The sequence below is a fragment of the Lactuca sativa genome, chromosome 8 (genome assembly GCF_002870075.4).
Source record: "Lactuca sativa cultivar Salinas chromosome 8, Lsat_Salinas_v11, whole genome shotgun sequence".
Lineage (NCBI taxonomy): Eukaryota > Viridiplantae > Streptophyta > Magnoliopsida > Asterales > Asteraceae > Lactuca > Lactuca sativa.
In genome coordinates, this window is record NC_056630.2 from 152,613,318 (window position 1) to 152,620,077 (window position 6,760).

A 6,760-nucleotide genomic window follows, 5' to 3' on the forward strand; every position below is an offset into this window, starting at 1 on the left:
CGGCGAGTATCAGTGATATTTCAAAAAAAAAATTTAAGTTTTAACTTAACTAAAACAGATACTAAAACCTAATTACTAGTTACTAAATTGCAATAAATGAACTTTATGCAAGTAAACTCACACAAAGGATCGAAAAAATTAGGAATTAGCTTAATTATTTAGAACCGTTCCCCGGCAACGGCGCCAAAAACTTGATGTGTGTAAATTCAACTAGTTTTATCCCTACTTTTTATTAGTAATTTGAGCACACAAAGGCAGTGAACCTGTCTTTAAGTGGTACAGATTGATAAGTAAGGTATTGAACTCAGGGAACGGACAATTAAACTAATAGCTAATTTTAACTAAAACAAATAATAAAAGTAAAGGGTTTTTCTCTAGTTTTGCAAGACTAGAAACTTAAACAAACTAAATTAACTAATTTAACTAAAGCAACAACTATTCACCAAATTTGATAAAGATGTTTCTATTTAGGTTCAACCAATTCACTCCTATGGTTATTTAAGTTAAGGTGGATTAATTGCTATTGGTTACCAATGATAATAGTTAGGTTCATGTTCATTACTCCTAACCCTTAGACAATTAACTAATTTAAGCATTGATCAAGTGTTTAAACTGATTAATTCCCTAGATTAATTATTTGGATTAAATAAGATTTGTAATGGTTAATTAAGTTATCAATTCAATTAACCTCTTGTTGATAGTTTCTCAAACAAGCTCACACATTAATCTTCCTATTTTCTTATTAATCTTAGTTTCATACTCATTACTTCCAAGCATACGTTTTAGCATTCACATAGACATATGAGGTTAACAATTAAGTGATGTTCATGCAACCTAATTGCCTTCCAATTAACAGAAAATAGTAGTGATTAATACATAAGGTTCTTTAACAAACTTAATTTAATAAATCACCAATAGACAATTAAACAAGAATCAATAATTAAACCATAGGAGTTCTTTGGTATTCCCCAAACAGAAACAAAAACGAGTTTAGCTCATAGTTGCAGTAGAAACAAGCATAAAAACAAAGTTTATGAAAGCAAACATGTTTAATTCCTAAGTCTAAGTGGTAGAATTAACCTAATTGCTTGAATTCTTCCAACTCTTGAAGCCTAGGGTTCCTTAGCGCCTTCTGAACCTTTTAGTCGCAGCTGATCCTTCAAAAATCGCCAGGAATGCCTTCTTGTGGAATAAGGATTCGTCTTTTATAGATATCCTCAAACAGAGGGTACTCGGCGAGTAACAGAATCAACTCGCTGAGTAGGTCAATACTTATCCGTCTTGAATTAGCAGTCGTATTTATCTTCTGGCATATCGTCGGGCACTCGCCGAGTAGGGTCGATCTACTCGCCGAGTAGGACTCCTTCTTTCACTCTTTTATCTTCACTTGCTTTCCTTTTCTCCTTTTTGCCTCCAAACATATCTTTTGGACTGAAAACACAATTCACAACATTTTAAGTACCTTTTGTCCACATTATTCTCATAATTAATCAAAAATAACTAAGAATATATGTTAAATAATTAACTAATTATGCACATATCAAAATACCCCACACTTGACTTTTGCTTGCCCCCAAGCAAAACTAAATTTTAAACACATTAAAATCACATTAATAACTCCAATCCAACCCGGCCATTATGCCAAGACCGCAACGCATGCATTTGTGTCTAAAATTCCTAAAAACCCCCATACTTCAAATACTCACAATCCTCATAAACATTCGCCCACTCACCCCGAACTATGCTCATTTTATGCAACCCTCCTAATCCATCCTCAGAAAATCTCTTTACCCTCAAGGTATTTTTAATTGAGCAACCCAAGCATACATATTCTAAACAATTACAATTTATGATACCACTATGGAGCTCTCTTGAATTCCTTACTTCTTTGACATTTGATCTTTAATTTCTTTGAATTCACCACCTTGTTGTTTGATTTTTGGTATCTTAAACTTTTTGAATCTTCGGAATTTTTATCTTTTGATTTTCACTTCATTTTCTCCAAAATTCTTACAACTTTTCTTGTAATTTTTTTTTTCATGTATTTCTCAATATATTTTTCCTTCTAAAATCCCTACATGCTTAAGCAGGGGCGCTCAATCTCAACCTTTATTGGCTAATGATAAAAACTTTCCAGGATACATTTCAGGTTTAGGCTGCTAAACATATTGCATCCCTTAGGCTGAGCAAGGTCGTGTTTTTGTCCCATGATTTCACTGGAATAAGGAAGCCACAAATGCACTAGAACGTATATAGGCTCAACTAAACATTTGGGTTCTCATGCAATTATTAACACAATTCTAATATGGAATCCTAATTTTTACCAAAATTTTCTAATTTAAGCCCTAAGCATTTTTGATTTTGATTTTAAAAAAAAAAACTAAATTAAGATTCTAAGTGTTCTAAGATGTGACTAACCCCCTACCCCACACTTATTTTATGCAATGCCCTCATTGCATATTATAACAACTAAAAATGCAAATAGAGAGAAAGTTGGAACAAACTCCCCTGGGGTAGCAGTCGCTAGGTTGACACTCCCTTCTTCAACTCCTTCTTCTAGTAATTTTAACCATGGGAACAGTTCATCCAATGGCACGGGTGTCATACGTCTCGTGTGGTTGATAGCTCGAAAACTCCAAGGAAAAAGGGTTGTTGCACAATCTTCAGTAGTAACTCATAAAGAATGTATGAATGGCGCAGAAAAACTATCCATAACAAATCAGAAATTTTTCTCGCAGCAGGATACTCGGCGAGTAGGCGATTAAACTCGTCGAGTAGAAGTTACTGGCAACGTATTTCGGGCAGAAGCAGATGTACTCGCCGAGTAGTATTAGTGCACTCGGCGAGTATAGCGTGTATTTCCAGAATTTTTAACCGCTGTCTCTCTTCACTCTAGTGTTGATATAAATGCACTCTCCAGTAAACTTCCTAAACATCAACACTTTAATAAACTCTCGATTTGTACGGACTCGATCCTAGGAACAAGACTCCACAAGCACTCATAAAGACTCTCATTCCTCTCTTGACCATTCCTAAATAGCATGCTTCCTAGCTCCAATACCTGAAAAGAAAACTAAAAGTAACACTAATATTCAAACCACATAGCCAAGTTCAACATATCCACAATTGTCTTAAAACAAACATCATAATCAAACAAAACAAAAATAAATAAAATCTTCATTCTTCCTCGTCCATCCCTGCTCCTCCAGCTCCACTACCTCCTTCTCCACCCCTTCTTTGCATCCTTTCGTCCTAATTCATGATGTAAGGATAGCCGGGTCCCGGTCGCGGGGCAATATGCATTTGTTGGAAAAGATAGTCGAAGGATTGATTGGTGTAATTAACCCCTCGCCCTATATCATCCAAGTATCGTCGATACTCCACTTGATTCCATCCCTCGTTATCCTCCACCGGAATCACCGGTGGGTCTTCTCGTACCCGCTCGTTTCTCGGCCTAACCCGCCTTCTCGGGTCCTCGGGGACCGCCGGCTCGTCCTCATTCGGAATAGTAAAAGAATCACCAAAATTTTCCACTATCCGAGCCCTCTTATAAAGTGCAGTGTTGAACGGAGGAGGGTGGATAATCGTCAGCAATTGAGCTTGCGGTAATTCCAAGATTCCAAATGATCGCGCAAGCCGAGTAATGAACATACCCCCATTGATCTTCGAGTTGATTTTTTCCTTAACCGCTCCCTCCGCAAGAAATTTAGCAATGCAATATGGGAGGTTGCAGAAGACATCGGGGGTGATGATACTCCACATATAAAAGATATCAAGGGTGGGAACTTTATCCCCATCCTTTCGCATGTTGATCGTGCTTGCAACGAATCGGTGAATGAGTCGATGGATTGGAGAACGAATATGCCCTTCTTGAGCAGTGGAAGGTATATAGACCCGGTTAGCAATTGTACTCCACCATGTTGACGCCACCACCCCCTCGGGAAGTTCTTTGTAGGTATTTTCCAAGAAGGCTTCAAAGTAGTCCGTCATCGACATATCTTGATCGTAGATGCCCAACCGCCAAGAGAACTCAACCATGCTGCATTGTCGCAGCTCTCCTCCCAAAGAAAACGAGATCGTGTTTGGATTGTAATATTCACTACCACCTCGGAATGAAATGGTAGCAAAGAATTCCCAGCACAACTCCGCGTATACTGGCTCTTGTATTTTAAACAATTGCAACCAACCATCACAAGTGATGTTGGCATAACCCAAGTTACAATCTTTCACCAAATATGGAGTAAGTTCCTCTTCCAAGCCAACATTACCCATCCATCCCCAATCCACTGCAGTGGGCAAGTGAATTTCTTTCTGTCGCAGCGCTTCCAACCTGTTTAGGGCTCGAGTTTTGGAGGATTTAGAGGTGATTTGTTGAAAGGCTAACCATGGCATATCAGCATGGCCTCCTCCACGTGATGACTGTCCTCTCCTTGCCATGATATCTGCATAAACATACCACAAAACAGCAACAAACAACACCCCATGGTTAAAACAGGAAAAAAAAATTTTGATCTGATTGGGGCCTACTCGCCGAGTAGACGAACATACTCGCCGAGTAGTATGAACTTTTTGACAGATCGAGATCGGATCTGTGTAATCTGTGTAATAGTCCAATTTGTTCATAGGTTTTTGTTGTAATTACTTATCTACCCATAGTTCTTGAAGAAATTACTCCAAACAACCTCTAATTCATGAGTAAATCAAAGCCCTAAAAATTGGGAAAAACTCTCCAAATCCGGAATCATAGCAAATATGGGGAGATATGTGATAAAGATTGGACCTTTCATAAAGTTAAAGGGTAAAGATGTCACCTTTGTTGCTTGAATTGAAGAGAAAGAGGAAGAAGATTGAATAGATCTTGAAGAACCCTTGAGAGGCGGCTGAGGGAAGATGCTCGGCGAGTGTGGAGATGAAATGTTGAATAATAGTAATTTTTACAGGTTTTAATTTACTGAGTTTAAACCGGCTACTCGCCGAGTAAAATGGATCTACTCGCCGAGTAGATACGCGTGTTATGGACATTTGGCTGTAAGCGAACATTTACTCGCCGAGTATAATCGATATACTCGCCGAGTATATGTCTCAGGTTGAAATTTTTTTTTGTAAATTTGCCAATTTTACTATATTAATTCCTTTGTTTAGCCTTTCCACCCCACACTTCCAGTAGAGCTTGTCCTCAAGCACTTAGAGAAGTAGAATAAATGAAGAAGAATGAACAAAACAATATGAAAAATAAAGAAAAGGAAAGAAAATGCAAACGTGAAACTCGGGTTGCCTCCCGAGAAGCGCTTCTTTTGATGGAGTCATTAGCTAGACTCCGCCCCTTCTACGTGTTTGCGATTCCGCACAGCAGCAGCTCCTCCAATCCTTCATTTCGGGGGACTCCTTCTTCATATTTCTTCACTCTATGGCCATTGACTTTAAATGGTGTGCCATCTTTTGAGATCAATTCTATAGCCCCGTGAGGAAACACCGTCTTGACCAAAAAGGGACCATCCCACCTTGATTTGAGTTTGCCCGAGAAAAGTTTTAATCGGGAATTGAAGAGTAGTACTTTTTGGCCTTCATGGATGTCTTTGCTTTTGATTCGTTGGTCATGCCATCTCTTGGTTTTTTCTTTATAGAGCCACGAACTAGAATAAGCCTCATTTCGGAGTTCTTCAAGGGCATTCATTTGCATTAGACGGTTGGTCTTCAATTCTTCCATGTCAAAGTTGCACCTCTTTAGCGCCCAATATGCCTTGTGCTCGATTTCAACCGGTAAATGGCATTGCTTTCCATAAACTAACCTATATGGTGTAGTACCAATAGGTGTTTTGAAAGCGGTACGAAATGCCCATAGCACGCCATCCAATTTATCCGACCATTCCTTGCGGTTGCTTCCCACCGACTTCTCTAAGATACGCTTCAAAGCTCGATTGGTCACTTCCGTTTGTCCACTCGTTTGTGGGTGGTATGATGTGGAGAACTTATGGGCCACCCCATATTTCTTGAGCACCTTGTCCAATTGATCATTGGCAAAGTGTGTGCCACGGTCACTAATTAGGGCCTTTGGAACACCAAACCGGGAGAATAGTTTTTTTAAGAATCGTACCACTACCCGTCCGTCATTTGTAGGTAAAGCCTGCGCCTCCGCCCATTTCGAAACATAATCTACCGCCACTAGGATGTACTTGTTTCCTTTGGAGGTGGGAAAAGGTCCCATGAAGTCAATGCCCCACACGTCGAACACCTCACATACTTGAATGCTATGTTGTGGCATCTCATTTCGAGATGAAATGTTTCCCACCCTTTGACAAGCATCACATTCTTTGACATATTGGGCTGCATCTTTGAAGATTGTAGGCCAATAGAACCCAATGTAAAAGATCTTCCTTGCGGTATAGTGTGCTCCATGATGGCCTCCCGTGGGCCCGCTATGGCAGTGTTCAAGTATTCTTTGACTTTCCTTTCCGAACACACATCTTCTTATAATTCCATCCGCACAGCTTCGAAAGAGGTATGGATCGTCCCAAAAGTAATATTTGATCTCCACAAAGAATTTCTTCTTTTGCTGACTACTATAATCCTTCGGAATGTAATTTGTAGCTAAATAGTTAGCTATGTCTGCGAACCATGGCTCCTCTCCCACGGACACCATAATGTATTCATCCGGAAAGTCGTCTCCATCCTTATCTTCTTGCAATGTCGGGTTCTCAAGCCTAGATAAATGATCGGCCGCTACGTTCTCCATTCCTTTCTTGTCTCGTATCTCTATATC